Below are 19,535 nucleotides of genomic sequence, written 5' to 3'. Positions count from 1 at the left end.
ATGCTGAAATATGTCGAGTACAAATTTTGAATGCTTTATAATAACAATCGATTATTAAGTAGTCAAATGTTCATCTATTTCTACATCCTAATCAGAATTTTCAGAACAAAATTCGTTTTTTCTCAATTTCGGGAATTCTCGAGATCAAAAATGGAAAATCCCGGGATTCGGGAATTCCCGGTTTTAGAAAAATCACGGGAATTTTGTTCCAGGAATTCCCGGGATGGACGCACTAGAAGGTTTAAAATTACCTCTTTAATGATGTTATATTTCCTCAATTTAGACTGAAAAAAGTGGAATTACAACGAAATATTGGTAATTTAAAACATTTTTAGATGTAATATTTTTTAGAAGTAAATTTTTTTTACTTTTCATTGATTTTTTTACTGTTTACCAAAATTAATATTACATTATAAAAAAAAATAATAAGTTCTGAGATTGGAGCCAGAAAGCGGCTTTAAGTTGTCTTTCAGTGATTTAGAAATCAAATAAAATATTTTTTCGAGTAAATGCAAAAAAATCCAGAAAATTAAAATCGGGTCAATTGATCCCAAGATATCGTCGATTGAAAATGAGCATTAATTGGGCAGCACTTTTCAATATATTTTCCCCTAAATCACATTTTTTTCAAAGGCCAAGTTACCAAGAGTCGGATCAACAAAAAAATAGCAAAGAATTTTCTAAGTTTTTCAAATGAGCATGAGCATGAGCATGAGAGACCACCCATGGTTGTCCTTCTCCGTTGCTAGAATTTTCTAAGTTTTTCAAATATATATTTATCAGCAAACAAGGGTCCTGATTGCTCCAAAAAGACCCATTAACTTGCGATCACAAATTGAACGCGGCGAAAAACTGATCTGACCGTTTCCTACCGTTTGTCACTTCCACACCAATCGCTACTGAATACTCTCTCTCTGTTCTCCTTCTCACTTCAATCGATTGCGCTTTGTTGCTCAAAGCATGAGCATGAGCATGGTTGACTGCCAATGAGTTGCTACTCCGTTATTGACAGATCAGCTGAAGTTAAACAATGAATCAAAAATGAACAGTGGGAGCCAACCATCCGTTCACTGTTTAACCTCTGAAGATCTCTACTTTATTAGTCAATACAGGCGCCCTCCCAAGAAGCCTGCAGTTCAACGAAAGGGAGGAATGTTAGTCCGATAGTTGAAGTTGCAGATTGATGAGTCTGCAACTTCAACTATCGGACTAACATTCCTCCCACATAGTATTTCGCTATATATAAGGTATTGGCTTTTCGATGCCTCCCGAGCTACGACGCTATGGCGAGGACTTTCATAACAGACCCGTCGACGAGCCTTCCGAGCAACGATGCTATGGGAAGGTCTTTCTGGTTAACACACAAAATCACTCACACACAATTATTTTGCTCCACTATTAACTCGACGATCCAAATTGTCAGTGCGTCTTTCGATCATTATATAAAAATGCCTTTTTCACAACAAAAAAATAAAACCTTATTCGACAAATTTAAACACAATCCACCCGACGCCGTGCCTTCCGATCAACGATGATATAGGAAGGGCTTTGAAAATCACAAAAGAAATCACTTTTCACTCCGAATATTTTTACGACCACGCGCTCCCTTTGCCAATTATGCACTGATGACGCTGCATTTACAGAGGGCAATCTTCTCCTCACAGCACATAATACACGACAAAAATGCGAAACAAAAGGCACACAAAAAAAAATCACATTTCACTCCCGATTGCGCTTTGTTGCTCAAAGCTAACTCAAAATAGTCTTCCTTCGGTTTTGTTTTGATCATTTATTTAACTGCTTAAAATGAATGTCATGAAAAATGCTTTGCAATTTTGTCATGCCAAATATAAATGGACGGCAAACTGTGGTGGAGCAGGCCAGAAATTCACTCAGTATTTGTTTCGCCGAGTGCAGCGATTGGCCAAAACGCTATCAGCAAGCGAACCGTGTTCGCTCGCGAATGGCTGCGAGCGTTAGTCGGCAAAGATTCGTTCGACGATGAGTGAGTGATTTCTGATCTTTGAGCCGAAAATCAGGACCCTTGTCAGCAAATTCAAGTTTGATTCAATAGATTACTGAATAAACAAATTAAGTGCTTTTTTCGAATCTTTTTGAAAATCGCCTGTCTACACAACCCTTTAAACATATTTAAGTTTCATTCACCTTCACCTAGCAGGATCCAGATTAAAAATTCTCCGATTTGATTCAAATTCGGCATGTGAGTTTTTTGTCTTCTTTTTGTCTGGCGATTAGGGTGGTCATAAAAATTGTTTTTTTTTTTAACGAATTTGATTTCAGCTCGCCACATTTCAAAAGAAAGGTGATTAGTTTGACTTATAATACAATAAGTCATTTAAAAATCATACCTGAATAAACTGACAGATCAAACGATTTTTTTTTTGTCTCGGGAGTTTTTTTCTATGATTTTTCAGAATGTTTTATGTAACATATCTAAAAATAGTGAATTTCCCTTAAGAGGATTCTGAGATATTAACTATAGAATAAAAAATTGGATTTCGGTATATCTAGTGAACTCAAAGTAACAAGGCCTTGTTACGCTCCATACATTTTTTTTAAAATTTGTATGAACATTTTGTTACGAAGGAAAAGGAGGGGGTTCAAAAATTCAATTTTTTGCGTTGCGCAATAAAAGAACGCTCCCTAAGAGATGTTTTCCAGAATTAAATTATCCTCTTGATCAGTTAGACATTCCCGTACACAATTTTTCCGTGATTGAATCAAGCAGCTGCCTGCTGGTCCCTCGCGACCTGTCGTCATCTTCGACATGATCGCAAAGGTGCAAAATGACGGCGTGTGTGTGTACATTTTGGAATGTTAGATTTTGTTACCACCGGCGCGAAGAAAGTGAGAGTGTTGCACAAGATGTTGCACACCGGTAGCACTCCCGATGATGTTCTAAAATTAGTAGCCCCCAAACAGAGATCGGAACGCAACGCGCACGCAGTTTCTAAGGGACGACACAAAGTGAATGACTTCTGAGATATTTTCTCCTGGTTTGGGGAGGAGAGAGAAAGGATGGAGGAAAGTTGGGAAAGGTTTGGAAATGGTGTTTGAGAATGTGACTTTGTGAGAGAAACCAACCGGTCGGCAGACGGTTGACTCAGAATGTAGGACAGCGAATTTTGTGTCTCTGAGGGAAACCTGTTGTTGAGCTGGTTGGTTTTGTAGAAAACGGAATAAAAGTGTGAGGATATTGCGTTTCTGATCTAATTATACTGAATTTGTTTACTCTACTCAAAGTGGTTTTGAAAACAAAGGGACACTGAATATCTGTAAACATTGCTTGTTGATAACTCAAAACGTACTGACAAAATGAATCACCTGATCATGAGAATATTTGAGAATTTCTGAGACATTTAGTTTTGTCCATATTTCGTTGTTTACTTGATGTATTGGTACGACACACATTCGACGATCTGCCAATCGCTATTGTTTTAAAACGTTTTTCAGAACAGTTTAAGCTGCCAAAATTTCTATACTTTGTATATTGACGTTACGGGTTTTATAGCCCACCACCAGCTAGTGACCGTACCGCCATAAACACAACAAAAGCCATTTGGAGATCAAAAGCTCATCTGTCTGAAATGGTCCACATAATCATGGGCAAAATGCCTCGGTCTAGAGATTTTTTGCACAAACAAACGGCGATATAATTTCAAAGGTAAACAACACATTGCCGCGCACCGTTAAATACCACGAAAAAATAAAAACCACCCAAAGGAAAAACAAAACACTTTGCGGAGAAAAATCTCACCTCACCCAAAAACAAACATGGCGGCCTCTGAGAATTTGAGTAGAGTCAATACTCATTGATATTCATTGGCTTGCTTGCACGACCTGACGAAGTAACAGGTACTTTATAGAGTTATTATTTCCATTCAATCTTCCAAGGTCTGCTACTGTCCAGAGAACTTGTCGTCATCCAGCGATCAGTTTTTTGTCAAAACAAAACATAATGAATTTAATCAGAAAACTAAAAATAAATCCTTTACAAAAAAAAAATGCCCAGAAACGACCAATGAAACAGAAAGTAAAGCAACCTTAAAAAATCAAAACACTGCAAATTAAAAAAAAAGAATCACAACAAACAAAGTAAACAAAAAACAAAAACAAACCACGCGGCGTGGCGACGGTCGCGATCCGGTTCAGGCTCGGGGAGCGTTCACCTTGAACCGTTATCGGCAATCGGGCCCGGAGAGTTTTATATATTTTGCAGGCAGGTTTTTGGCGTCAAATAGACGCGGAGGAAGTGATTTTGGTGCGTGCCTGTGCGAGGTGCTGCCTCTCACTTGCAGTTCTACTGCAGTCATGTTATGACTGCAGCCTGCTGCATGTGGCTCGGATCTGGTTACTCAAAAAAAGAGTCGAAGTTGTTAAAAATATTGCTTAAATTACTTTCATTATTTGATTTCCCGAAATGATTTTGCTGATTTCCAGATTTTTTAATATTAATGAACAGTATACAAATTTTGAAAAAAAAATATTTCAATTTTTAAAGATGTAGAAAGACAAATTTCAAATTTGGTCATGTTAATAACAGAAACTTAACCACATATGTAATTCAAATCTAGTTTTTTTTTTAAAGGATCCTATAAAAATATGAAAGACAATAGCTTAAACGTCCTTTAACAAATCTTGAAATGAACATCAAAAATGAAAACACGCATTATTTCGATTCGGAGAGATAATTTGAATAATCAATGAATAAAAAATATGTTTTTTTACAAAACTTAAAATTTCAAGTTTTTTTTTAAACAAACATAAACATTTATCTCCATCCCTGTCTAACATCTTTGTTTCAAAAGAAATGGGGTTGGTAAATAGTTGATATTTAAAATTTATTCTTGAACATATTTTTTTTCGATAAATATTAAAACAAGACTACAGTTACCATTGAAGAAAAAAAAATTGATTTGTGTTACGAAAATGTTTTCAACAAGTTTTTTTTTAATTTCATAGATTTTAAGATTTGTGATTTCAATTTGATATTCAATAGCTTTTTTGTAGTTTATTGAACGGTTCCTTTTTTATTTATATTATATGACCTAAGTCAAAAATTTATTCAAAAATGTATTTATGCTTAATATTGTGAAAATGTATGTCAAAAGTATGTCATCATAATCATTCAACTTGAATTAGAATTTTTTAAATAGTGAAATAAATCGTATATTTTAAGTTAAGTGTTTAAACGATTTGTGTGCAATTCTACAGTTTTTTATGAAAAGGTCATATCAAATATGAGTTTATCAATGTTTGCAGGTCCATTACAAATAAAACTCTTGAATTGAATTGACAGAAATACTTAAAAATTATTTAAGAATCAAACTATATTTCTCAAACGAACATGCTCGAAATGCCCATTTTTTTTATACAAAAACCAAAAGCTCACTACTTTTTTCTCGTTATTTTTTTGCCGATTTTGACAAATTCCTGACGTTTTTCGACTTTTCCGACTTCTGGGAATGTTGACAGTCATCAGATATTAAGGTGTATTACTAGCTCACAAATGAGTAAATTTACATCTTTTTTATGCCTAATGGAAAGTTGAATAACTTATTGGATGAAAATTTCCTTCTTTTCGTTTTGATTTTACCGCCAAAATGATGTAAATTTTCATTTTGAGAGAATATATTACATATATTTTGTTGGTTACAAAACCTATTAACATTTTCAGACGTAATATAAACATGTTTTATCTCAATTTAAGGCACGGAAATTATGGATACATATTGGGAGCAAACATTTAAAATATTAGAGGAATGAATTTTAATCGAATATCATTTTTAGCATATTTTTGATACCTTCCACCTCTTCTTGTTAGATTGCCAAAGGTGCTCGTTGTGCACAATATTTAAACCAGGGGTGACCAAAGTATGGACCGCGGACCAAACGTGGCCCGCGAGGTGATTATTGTGGCCCGCGGACCCATTTTGAATGATCATGTAAAATGGCCCGTGGAACACTGGTAAAGTGATTTCATACTTTTCCAAAATCAAGGCTGATTAAAAAATATGAGGATTTTTTTATTTTTGTAAATACAAAACTAATGATTTATTCATATTTTGATCCCCATTTGACGAGAGCAATATTTTGTTAAAAAAATCTTAACAATAACGTTTAAATGTGAAGTAGTCATTACACTACCGCAAACAAACAAACAAACTCGCACTATTTCGTGTTTGACAGTTTGCAAAACTCGCAAACAAGGCAAAATGTATGCTGGCTGACGTTTGTGCAAACAAATCCAAGCAAACTGACAAACTGTCAAAAAATGCGAATTTGTTTGTTTGTTTGCCGTAGTGCCGTAGCCGTAGTCAAGGAGCTATGAGCTACACTAGTAAAAATCGTTCAAAAAATTATCAAACATTTTGGAAATGTTTAAAAAACATTTAAATCTGACTTAGTTAAAAATCTGTAACAATTGTAATAAATATAAGTTATTCCTTCAAAAACATTGAGCACCCTTGACTTAAACCGAAAATGAATTGCTTTGATTATTTTCAATTCTGTACCATAAAACAAAGAAAATTCCCTTGTTGCCTTCCTCACTTTACTGAGGAAAGGCTACAAAATCACTCGAAAAATGAACTTCTTAATTCGACCTCCTAGACCCACCTTCACGTATACCTATCGACTTAAAATCAAATTTTGAACAAATGTCTGTGTTTGTGTGTATGTCTGTGAGTACGTGCCCCGAAAAATAAGCACTTGATTATCTCCGGACTGGCTGAACCGTTTTGGGCCGTTTTAGTCTCATTCGATCCGTCTTGGGGTCCTATAAGACCCTAGTCAATATTATGAAGTTTTGAAAAGTATTTTAAGAGCTATGCTAAAAAATCTTTTTGAGAAAAGTCTGGAAGATTGTAAACAGGGTGGTTTTTGTGAGAAACCTCGTCATATTATTCATTTCTTTCCCTTTCTAACGAATCCAAAACATTGAAGATTTGACAAACTTTTCATATGCCGGATCTCAAATATTATGATGGCGCTGGATGGCTAATCAAAAGATCTTTCCAATGCGTCTAAAAGTTTGATGATCTGACAACCCTATCAAAAGTTATGAGCACTTAAGTGTTCATTATACACGTTTTTGAAGCCGAATCTCAGATATTTTTATGAAAATAATGTCCTTATCAATCATACGACCCTTAGTTAGATGTGGAATTAGAAAACCTCTCCAAAGCGTGCAATAGGATCAAAATCAGACAACCTTATCAAGAGAATTTTAATGTAAGGAAGCCACCAACCATCACAAATAGCTGATCGATTTTTGGGATTTTTAATTTGATATAATTTTACAAATAATGATAAGACCGTTTTTTGTGAAAATAATGTCTTCATTGGGTTCTTAAGCGATGTGTCAATTTTAACACGCAAAAAAAAGTTTTGTAGAATCAGCCTGTGAATCAACAAAATTTTTGTTGAATATAATCAACGCCGATTTTGCGTTGAAACAAACCTTGATTTTCTCGATTCCACAAAAGTCTTTTGTTGTTTTGAAAAAGCTGCTTTGACGTTTAGCGTTGATTCAACAAAAATTATGATTTTCAAATCAACAAAACGTTTTGTTGATTCAAATATGCCTTATTTTTCTGCGTGAATGTACAACGGTAAAAACACGATCAAAAACCATTTCTGATCACTTTGTTCATTTTAATGCAAAAAAAAAAAATAATAATAATGACAAGTCAACATTTTTTCGATGGATCAACTATGGTCCCTTTGGAACGAGCTGTCAAGTAGAAACTTTTCTGTCAAAAAGGACCGCGAGGTTAATTTTTCAAAATTGATTAAAAAATCCATTTTAAACTCTTTGTGGTCGTACACAGGGTCAATGTACTCAGAAAAATAAGCTGTAAAAAAAAACAGCAATCTAAGCTTCATTTTAGAACCCAATTGTAAATGTCCCAACCGCGTTGAAATCTCAAATCTTGCGAATTTCGAGTTCAACATCCTCGTATTAAAATCTGTTTTTAAATCAATAGAGTTCATCCTCGTATTAAAAACTGTTTTTAAATCAGTAGATATTATTTTAAATTTTTTTTATGAAAATAAGAAGTAACTGTTAAACATCAAAATTATTATTAGTATCGTTTATTAACTTCAAACAATATATTAATTAACAAATTCAAACGTTTGATAAAAACTGTCCTAAACCAGAAAAAGACATTTTCATGAGGCGTATTTTTTGCCAGAAAAGATGTGAATATTTTTTTCAATGCAATCATTGGAATTATCTAGATTCAAAAAAATATTTTAGTATGTTTTAAATTTAACTACAATTAATAACCTTCCATCGGATGAGGAAGTAAAATGTCGGTCCCGGCCTTGGTTGTTAGGCCGTTAAGTCATTCCAGGTGTAGAAGTCGTCTCCATGCCATAAGTACAAACAACACACCAAACCAAGCCTACTCCGGTGGAATCGCTGGCGGCGGTTGGACTCACAATCCAAAGGTCGTCAGTTCAAACACTGGGGTGAAAGGTTCCTTGGAGTAAAAGAGGTTTGGGTGCTCTCCCCATTCAAGCCTTCGGACTCCTAGGTTCGAGCAGAAACTTGCAATAGAGACCACAAAAGACCCGGGAGTCGTTAATGTGGATGGTTTGATTTTTGAACAAACAATATCAGGGAACCACGGTGTAGGGGTAAGCGTGGTTGCCTCTCACCCAGTCGGCTTGGGTTCGATCCCAGACGGTCCCGGTGGCATTTTTCGCGACGAGCTTTGTCTGACCACGCCTTCCGTCGGACGGGGAAGTAAATGTTGGCCCCGGTCTAACCTCTAGGTTAGGTCGATCTCCTGGGTCCTGCCTTGGTGGAGTCGCTGGTAGGCAGTTGGACTTACAATCCAAAGGTCGTCAGTTCGAATCCCGGGGTGGATGGAAGCTTAGGTGTAAAAAGAGGTTTGAAATGGCCTCAACAATCAAGCCTTCGAACACCTAGCTTCGAGTAGGAATCTTGCAATCGAGAACGCCATGGCGCTGCTGTACAGCGAATAATTTGATTTGATTTTTTTTTCCAAAGCGTGCAATAGGATCAAAATCAGACAACCCTATCAAGAGATTTTTAATGTAAGGAAGGCCACCACCATTTGAATTATCTTAATTCAAAAAATGTTTCAGTATGTTTTAAATTTCAAAGCAAATCAAAAACAAAAAAAAACTACGATTACTAAGTAGAAGAAAAACACATCCAGAGCTATACTCTTCCCGTTTACTCACTGGAAGTTACTCCATCTGGTTGATTACAATTGCGTAAGACACTCTATATTTTGCTATGTGGCCTCCTGGATTTGCACGTTATCAGTCGTACAACTGCACAGGAACACACAGGAATTCTGATTTTTTTAGCTCTCATTGGGGTCAGCCTCTGATAAGGGCATATTTCTAGTGAAAGTCACACGGTTGGATTAAAATGGCTGGCGCCTTTTAAGTTACAAGTTGTTACAAAAAGCTTCTAACAAATGTTGACGAACAGCTCACCGCATCACAGACACAACTCCATTGCCGAGATATGCGGCTTGATCTTGGATCACCCAGCTGAGATAAGAACTTCAAGATCTTCGCCGATTACTCTATGCACTAACGGGTAATCTCCCAGACCTCGTCGGATCGCATCGAACTAAGTTCCGCAGAGCGTCTAGGTAACAGGCATCATCAAGCTGCTTCAACAACTGTCAGTCAGTCAGTCGGTCCTCGTTGTTTACGCACATTTATTGCGCCGATTTCGCCGTTTCAGACAAATGTAAATAAAAAGCAGATTATTCATCCATTAGTAACCGTCGGCCACGAGTGACCACGACTAGAGCGCAGTAATTCGTTTAACCCTCTAACGCCCATGGTTACTCCAGAGCACCACTAATTTTTGTATTCAAAATTGAATTTCTCGGCAACCATGCAATTTTTCAACCTGGTTCAAGCTGCATTATTTTATATAGAATGTTAGCTTATATCCGTTAAAATTTCATCCAATTTGGTCGATCCGGTTATGAGTAATGGTGAAAAACGTAAAAAATCTCGATTTTGCTCTGGGCGGGAAGGGGTTAAGTACAGTTTTCACTCGTGAGCTCGCTCGCGATTTGAGCTCGATTTGAGTTGTGGTTTCAATTAGAACCAGACGTGACCTCCGTCGTCGTTTGAGACCGCTGCAATCGTGGACCATTTGAGTTCAACTGACAATTAACGGGAGAGATTGCTAGCCGGCTCGAATCTCGGTGGTCTGCTGGGGAGGACGGTCAATCTGAGCCGAGGTTAGGTTCAGTCAGTTGCATTGGAAAACAATTGTTGCGTACGCTGAACCTGCTGGAAGGAATCAGAGGTGCATGTTATATTTGTAAAGTGAAGGTTACAAAATGGTATGAATTTGAAAAATTGACCAAAATGAAAACTTGTTGAGCTCATCCCAAATCTGCCCTGAATCTCGCTGAAAAGTTTTAATTAACATGTAGCGTCAAACAGACGTCCCAGCGACTGAGTGCCCTCCCAGTGCATTTCCACCCCAAATCAACATCTACTAATTATAAATATAAATCAAGCTGGAATAAGACACGAAGAAGTAAAAACAGAAAAAAAAACTCGATTCCAACTCTCGTGTCTGGCGACTGCCAATCGATCGTGCGGAAAAACATCATCAACTTTTCCGATCTTCGACGTTCAAGCCTTTGCATGAATTGTGGGAGGTTTAGTGTATCGCCAGAGTGGATAACTGATAATTACTTAAAATTTAAAATTTATAATTGGGTAGTGAGGTGGGGGTGATCCGCATCTCGTACCAATTTCTCGCCGTCCTACGTCATTGACGGGTCGCAGAACGCACGCAAAACACTTGACTTGGTCAATTGCCTTCCGGAACGGCGGCCTCTTATCTGACGGGAGATGACGCAGCCCGGATTTAAGGTCTCGCGCTAAATTGATCAACAACTGTGGTCGCGACAATTTGCAAGAGGGTGGCGTGGAGGGGAGGGGCGCTAAACTAGTATAAATCAAATATTGCCACATCCGAGGTCATAAATCAACCAACTTTACGAGCTGTCGAGCGACGGCCGAGTCTACTAAACTTTTGCGCGATTGAGTCAAGTAGCGTTCTCTCCAACGGCAAAATGTCGCACATGTCTCGGACAGGTCGAAAATGGATTGATGGCCGCGGTGACAAATCTGATTCTCATTAATCGTACCTACACGGTTGTAAGCCCACCTTCAAGGGAATCTTCTTTCCTAAGAAAGTTGGTAGGGTAAAATGTCATCCATGGATCAGCGTTGTTTTTCAACAAAAATTGACGAAAAATGCTAAATTTTCTTTAAAAAAAATCCAGATGACAATCTTAAATACCAAAACATAATCAATTACCCTACCTCCGGATAAGCGTGTGGGAGGGCAAAACAGCAGAACCTTTATACATACGTCTGACATTTAGTCTAATCGGCTATAGATCTTACTCGTTAGAGCGCGACTAGTGCAAAGTTAATCTCAATCGCACGGACAACCTCCGGTATTTGCACTTTTAATTGCCAACGGAAGACTTTGGTGTAGGACGATGGCGGTGAAATGTGGTGTCCGGGGCGCGATTTTCGCGCGGATTCCAGAGAGATGCTCGGGGAGTGTTTACCGAATTGGGCAAAAAGATGGCATCAATTAGTGCAGGTGTGGCTGACGCAATAAATGACACCTCGCTAAGTGTGGAAAACAACGATAATTTGATTTTTAAACAAAAATCCTTTGCAAATTTTGGATTTTTTTAAATCGAAAACTATCTTTAGTTTGAGCATTCGAATTAGTCCAAGAATATAAGTTATGTACGGGGTTCCCGGGAAGCGGGCCATGTTGGCTGCTTCCTGGCCCGTGGGGAGGTTCGGACGATTAACTTCAGCACTGCACTGGTTGAAGGATGAAACTTGACTGACTGATTTATTATTTCAGAAAGAATGCTTAGTATGACAAGTCTGCAAGTGTTGGTGCAATACGGCTAGGGGTGCCAGGCCGTAACTACCCCATCGTTAGACTCGAATCGTCTCGATTCGACTTTAAAAAAACTGTTTTAGTTTTTTTTTTCTCTGAGTTCCACTGATGTGCTCGAGTTGCTGCGGAGTTCGTCCAAGGGCGGATGCCTGACGTATCGAGGACATCACATTCCCAATGACTGTTCCAGGCTAGACGGAGTCCTGACGTGTCGAGGGCCTCACAAATCTAGTTGTCTGGAGCCCCGGGATGGCAACAGGAAGGATTCCTGACGTATCAAGGATATCACATTCCTAGCATTTGGTTGATGCGGCTCAGGCTCATAAGAATTATGAGAATTTTCTGGTTTGATTTAAACGATTTCTTGCTAACTTGTCCTACCAAACTTAATTCTAACAGCGATATTCGGTGTACAGTTTCTTAGTAGCATCCATCAGAATTTTTGCAGGCTAAGGCTTTTGGAAGGGACAAAAGCACTTGGGTTGAGGTTGAGCTATGTCTGCTCTCTCCTCAATCACGGCATAAAACCCTTTTTTTTTGTTCTTTTCGTTAACGCCACAATGATTACGAATTTTACAATTACAACTCATTCTTCATATCCATTACTACCTCTCAAAACGCTGGTTAGGTTCATTGGGGAGAAATTAGCCTGGTTGTTTTGCACGTCTGCTGCTTTCCTAGACGTGGTTACCAAGCGGGTGTTGAGTGAATATGGTGGAAGTCTAAAAGTAAAAAGCGTTAGAAATATCAAATAAAAGAAGGAATGAAGATGCTATTGATTTTTTTCGATGCTGTTTGCCTGCCAGTCCTCGGTTTCGGCTCGTGATTATCATCCTGATTCTCTATGGATCAAAAAGTATTGGTTAATATTCGATGTTTATAGTGAAAGTAAAAGACAGATAACAGTAGAGATAGACAACTTACAACAAGTACACAAAATGTTACACAGAAAATGCCAATACAACGACTCCTCCATCGTCAAACAAAGGTGCATTTTCTCTTTCAGCATTATGGTAGTCATGATGCTGTTTTTGTGTATTTGATACTTATTGTAAAAGTAAAAGGCGGATGAAAGTAAAGTAAATAGCTTACATTTAGTAAATAAAATGTTTAACAAAAATGCCAATGAAAATCTTCAAATTGGGGCTCCAATTGAGCAACACGACCATATGATAATATTGTGCGAATCGACCTCGGATAATTTGATGAAAACAGAATTAATTTCAGGAAAAAAAAATACATCATGCTTTGTAACAATTGCCCGTCCATTTTTTTTTTTTTTTTGGTTAGGGAATTTTAAAAGTAATGTGAAAACACAATGGTGAAAAATTGTCAAGCTAGTTCGTAATTTCAAATTACAAATTTCCAAGTTTGTAATACTGAATTACAAACATGAAAAAAAATATATTTATATTGAATGTAATCTAAGATTACGTAATCCTCGATTACAATTCACTTGTACCCTTTGTATTTCCATGTAATAATGGATTACAATAAAATTACACAACGTCTCAATTTTTAAAGTTTTTAAAAATTTTTAATTTTTAATTTTTAATGTTTAATTTTTAATTTTTAATTTTTAATTTTTAATTTTTAATTTTTAATTTTTAATTTTTAATTTTTAATTTTTAATTTTTAATTTTTAATTTTTAATTTTTAATTTTTAATTTTTAATTTTTAATTTTTAATTTTTAATTTTTAATTTTTAATTTTTAATTTTTAATTTTTAATTTTTAATTTTTAATTTTTAATTTTTAATTTTTAATTTTTAATTTTTAATTTTTAATTTTTAATTTTTAATTTTTAATTTTTAATTTTTAATTTTTAATTTTTAATTTTTAATTTTTAATTTTTAATTTTTAATTTTTAATTTTTAATTTTTAATTTTTAATTTTTAATTTTTAATTTTTAATTTTTAATTTTTAATTTTTAATTTTTAATTTTTAATTTTTAATTTTTAATTTTTAATTTTTAATTTTTAATTTTTAATTTTTAATTTTTAATTTTTAATTTTTAATTTTTAATTTTTAATTTTTAATTTTTAATTTTTAATTTTTAATTTTTAATTTTTAATTTTTAATTTTTAATTTTTAATTTTTAATTTTTAATTTTTAATTTTTAATTTTTAATTTTTAATTTTTAATTTTTAATTTTTAATTTTTAATTTTTAATTTTTAATTTTTAATTTTTAATTTTTAATTTTTAATTTTTAATTTTTAATTTTTAATTTTTAATTTTTAATTTTTAATTTTTAATTTTTAATTTTTAATTTTTAATTTTTAATTTTTAATTTTTAATTTTTAATTTTTAATTTTTAATTTTTAATTTTTAATTTTTAATTTTTAATTTTTAATTTTTAATTTTTAATTTTTAATTTTTAATTTTTAATTTTTAATTTTTAATTTTTAATTTTTAATTTTTAATTTTTAATTTTTAATTTTTAATTTTTAATTTTTAATTTTTAATTTTTAATTTTTAATTTTTAATTTTTAATTTTTAATTTTTATAGAACTCTTTTGGTTTTGGATATTTCGTTGCAATCGCGTCAGCGCGACGACCATGTCAAAGCATTTTCTGCTGACCATCGTATCGTTCAAATATCGTCTTCTTTCCTACGCGGTGACGACCGTTTCAAAGCATTTTCTGCTGACCATCGTATCATCCACATATCGTCTTCGTTCATACGCGGGGGGTTTTTTTTTCTTCACTTAAATTTACGGCAAAATCTAATTTTGCCCTATACTAAGACCTTATAGCCTGTGTCGACTACGATTTCGCAATATCGACACAGGAAATTGCTGGTGAACCAGACTTTTTGCCCTACATTTATTGTACTAAAACTTAATAATTACTTACCTTAAGTCTCGGTAATTCACCGAGACGACCGACTGCGCCAGTTATGTACGGGGTTCCCGGGAAGCGGGCCATGTTGGCTGCTTCCTGGCCCGTGGGGAGGTTCGGACGATTAACTTCAGCACTGCACTGGTTGAAGGATGAAACTTGACTGACTGATTTATTATTTCAGAAAGAATGCTTAGTATGACAAGTCTGCAAGTGTTGGTGCAATACGGCTAGGGGTGCCAGGCCGTAACTTATATATTAGATAGTTGTCATAATTATTAAATATCCTATTCAACATAGATCAAAGTATTTTACATGTATAACAAATTTTCAAAATCTTCAAAATCTTCGAAATCTTCAAAATCTTCAAATCTGCAAATCTTCAAATCTTCAAATCTTCAAATCTTCAAATCTTCAAATCTTCAAATCTTCAAATCTTCAAATCTTCAAATCTTCAAATCTTCAAATCTTCAAATCTTCAAATCTTCAAATCTTCAAATCTTCAAATCTTCAAATCTTCAAATCTTCAAATCTTCAAATCTTCAAATCTTCAAAGTGCATATCTCGAATAATATTGTAACAACCCCTTATTTATGCAAGAAAAATCAAATAAAGATTTTTGAATCTTTTTACAAATTTTGAATTTTGGGACCACAGATCTGTTCAAAACGTTTAAGCTTAGGAAAAAAACTTAACTTAATGGTTGATGCCTTCCTCACTATTTACCAACGATTATTACTGATGGATCCGGACATAGTTTACAAACATTTAACACATTTTTATACATAACTTTTGAACTACTTATCGGAACTTCAAACAATTCAATAGCGCATATGGGACCATGAACCAAGTCGAATGAGACCGGTTTGATCAAAATCGGTTAGCCAGTGCTGTGAAAAAGTGCAAAATTCTAAGCAACAGTTTTGGTCACACACATACACACACAAATACATACACACAGATAGACATTTGTTCAGTTTTCGATTTTGAATCGATATGTATACATGAATGTGGGTCTGCGAGCTATTTTTAAAAAGTTCATTTCAGAGCAGGATTATAGGTTTACCTCAGTGAGGAAGGCAAAACAATCAATCAAAATAATCATTTACTGATATTTTTTTATAGCGGCATAAATAAGATTATATAAATGCATTTTTTTGGTGAATTTTGCTTAAAAAATTATAAAATGAGCTTGATGTTTTAAAAATATTTTCCTCCTCTACATTAAACCTAAAAATATATATATATATATTAGGGTGTTTCATCCAAAACCAAAAGTTCTCAGAATCAGGCAAACCGAGGTTCCCCTAGTAGAGGATACCCATAGGGACTCTCATTCCAAATATCAGCCCATTTGGTTGAGAATTGGCCTGTCCCCAGCGGTTTAAAGTTTACATGGAAATTACTATGGGATTTTTGTGCTTTTCGTTCAATCGTTCCTACAGGTCTGGGGACAACATGGATTCACTCGGAATAAAGACAGGTGTGTATGGGATGGTCCAATGAACACATTCCAGAAGGAATTAGGCTTGTCCATTCTGTCCCCAAGGTGCGCATTGGATCGACGTCCGGTGTCTCCAAAACCAACGATTCATCCTTTAAAAGCATCACATTTCCTTAGTATGCTATGACGGCTAGGAGAAAATTACGACGCCCCATGTCAGACGATGAACACGTGGCAGAGCATCTACTCGAGTTTTGGATCAGAAACATTCTTTATATTGATCCTTGCACTGTAACTTGGATTTGGCCCGCACTTTTCTCTCGCACTTTTGACAACAAAATTTCCGAAAACTAGGCAACCAGCAGTTGTTTATTTGCATTTCCAGTCGCAGTTTCCACCAAACTGGACATTCGCACTTTAAAATTGCGATTGACAAGTGAGCAACATCGGCTCGCTTTGATCGTTTTTTGAGAAAATTAAAATTTTCCAAGCCTGTTTGACAAGTCGCAATAGTGCGATCGATAGCAATAATTTAGTGCGAAGTCCAAGTTATTGAGAATTGCGCAATAGTACTAAAATTATAATTATTGATGTTCCTGGAAGAATTTCAACTATTCTAAACAACGTAAAAAGATGATTTTGTGTTGATAATGCAATCGATGCCTCTCCACGTGTTCACCGTCTCATATCGGGCGTCGTGGTTTTCAGCTAGCCGTCATAGCATACTAAGGAAATGTGATGCTTTTGAAGGATGAATCGTTGGTTTTAGAGACACCGGACGTCGATCCAATGCGCACCTTGGGGACAGAATAGACAAGCCTAATTCCTTCTAGAATGTGTTTATTGGACCATCCCATACACACCTGTCTTTATTCCGAGTGAATCCATGTTGTCCCCAGACCTGTAGGAACGATTGAACGAAAAGCACAAAAATCCCATAGTAATTTCCATGTAAACTTTAAACCGCTGGGGACAGGCCAATTCTCAACCAAATGGGCTGATATTTGGCATGAGAGTCCCTATGGGTATCCTCTACTAGGGGAACCTCGGTTTGCCTGATTCTGAGAACTTTTTTGTTTGGCTGAAACACCCTAATATATATACAGCAATTCTCCACGAAAACATCATGGAAAAAAACAAAAGTCCTCGGATCGGGCTCAATTTTTTTCTCGGGGTTCCCTGGTTGAAATAATTAGACCCGTATTTTTTTGTTTGGACATTAGGGTGACCTACGCCGTGTTAGGGTGGTCTGAAAAATGGCCATTTTCGTCGATTTTCGCAAAAACCACTTTTTTCGAAAAATCATAACTCCTCGCCATTTTAACCGATTTCAATTGTCTTATACGCAAATGAAAGGTGATGAGTCGGCCTTTCAAAGAAAAATGGTAAAAAGTTTCAAAAATCTAGCCTAACATATAAAAAGGGCGTATAAAACTTTAAAATGCCGTTTTGGCGGTGTCTGAACCAAAGAGCCTATGTCTGGAAATATTTTTATTGGATTCCCCGGACATTTTTACATAATATACTAAAAAATGGGAGGAGTTCATTAACAGGATTCCGAGATATGATTTTTTGAAAATAAAATCCGTGTTTTTCGACGCGCCGCGCGCAAAAACCGGAGAATGACGAAATTGGCAAAAAATCAACTTTTTTCACTAAAACTGCGATAACTTCAAAATTTCAGCGATGACCTATACATGTCTGGGTACCAAAAGGTATCAAAAATTACGAAAATTTTGGTACTCAAACATCTATAGGTCATCGCTGAAATTTAAAAGTTATCGCAGTTTTAGTGAAAAAAGTTGTTTTTTGCCAATTTCGTCATTCTCCGGTTCTTGCGCGCGGCGCATAAAAAAAACGGATTTTATTTTCAAAAAATCATATCTCGGAATCCTGTTAATGAACTCCTTCCATTTTTTAGTATATTATGTAAAAATGTCCGGGGAATCCAATAAAAATATTTCCACACATAGGCTCTTTGATCCAGACACCGTCAAAACGGCATTTTAAAGTTTCATACGCCCTTTGCATAAGTTAGGCTAGATTTTTGAAACTTTTTACTATTTTTCTTTTGAAGGCCGACTTATCATGGTTTTTGCGAAAATCGACGAAAATTGCCATATTTCAGACCACCCTAACACAGTGTAGGTCACCCTAATAGCCAAACAAAAAAATAAGGGTCTAATTATTTCGGCCAGGGAACCCCCAGAAAAATTTTGAGCCCGATCCGAGCACTTTTGTTTTTTTCCATGCTGTTTTCGTGGGGAATTGCTGTATATATAAATGGAAGCAATAGTTGACCCATTATTTCATTTGGTAATAAAAACATTTTTTAATATTTTTATGTAGATATTTTTTATAGCGTGTGATTCTTATTAGGTTTTATTTAAATAACTTTAACAACTTTTGATTATTTTTCCGTTACAATTGCATTTTACGAAGATGTAGTTGAAAAAACTCAAAAATCAAACAGGTTAAGGGGTTACCTCAAATTTTCATGTTTCAGCAAATTTATTCAATACTTTCAAAAGCTCGTTTCCAGCTACTCTTGAAAGTTTCATAAAGATATTCAATGATAAAACTGACGATTTAAGCTCTAATTTTTTACGTGCGTGAAGCGAATTGTCAAACTTTCTGAACTTTTTTCTCAAAATATACCAAGATGGACCAAATTGGCTGAAATTTGGAGTGAAAACTTTTAAGATATTTACCGTGTGCATGACGATATTTGATTTCAAAATTTTGTTTAAAAAATTATCAAAATGTAATCGTCAGATTTATATGAAAAACATAAAAATATGTTAATCTTCTTTTAAAATATGCTTTTTGAAAATCGATCTTAATGCATACGGAACTGGGTTAACGAGTTCTCACCATAATTTTGAGCCGATTTGAACAAAGCGGTGTTCAGATATCGTGGCATGTACTTTTTTAACTGCTAACTACAAATAGCTGTATCTCGGCCATGATCCAACCAGATTTCTTAAAATTTATTTAGTTGATAGTTGAAAATGTATATTTTAATGCATTTTTTAATTTTTGTAAGATTTTGTGTTAAAAAGATTTTGTTTGTATTTTTGTGCAATTTATTCAACATTAACAGTTCTGGAGTTTTTTGAAAAGGTTCAATAAACCAAATTTTCAGTTTTTGCTTTTTGGGTGTTTTTTAATACCCCTGACTCAAGGCGGTTTCAAAAACACCCAAAAAGCAAAAACTGATAATTTGGTTTTTGGACCTTTACAAAAAAAAAAAAACTCCAGAGTTGGACAGTTAGT

The 19,535-nt window shown here is 35.0% G+C and overlaps 1 protein-coding gene and 1 long non-coding RNA gene across 4 annotated transcripts in view; both read right to left on the bottom strand.

Moving 5' to 3' along the window:
• The window catches only part of LOC6052422, a 62,780-nt gene that overhangs the window by 20,103 nt on the left and 23,142 nt on the right, over positions 1 to 19,535 (bottom strand). The gene's annotated exons all lie outside the window — the stretch shown is intronic.
• On the bottom strand, positions 11,897 to 15,210 carry LOC119768847. The gene is made up of 2 exons (XR_005278257.1): positions 14,831 to 15,210; positions 11,897 to 12,816 (listed from the first exon to the last, which is right to left on the bottom strand). It is a non-coding gene; the product is annotated as an uncharacterized LOC119768847 (long non-coding RNA).

The sequence above is a fragment of the Culex quinquefasciatus genome, chromosome 3 (assembly GCF_015732765.1).
Source record: "Culex quinquefasciatus strain JHB chromosome 3, VPISU_Cqui_1.0_pri_paternal, whole genome shotgun sequence".
Lineage (NCBI taxonomy): Eukaryota > Metazoa > Arthropoda > Insecta > Diptera > Culicidae > Culex > Culex quinquefasciatus.
The sequence above is the reverse complement of the archived record's forward strand: the minus strand, read 5'-3'. Positions and strand labels throughout refer to the sequence as shown.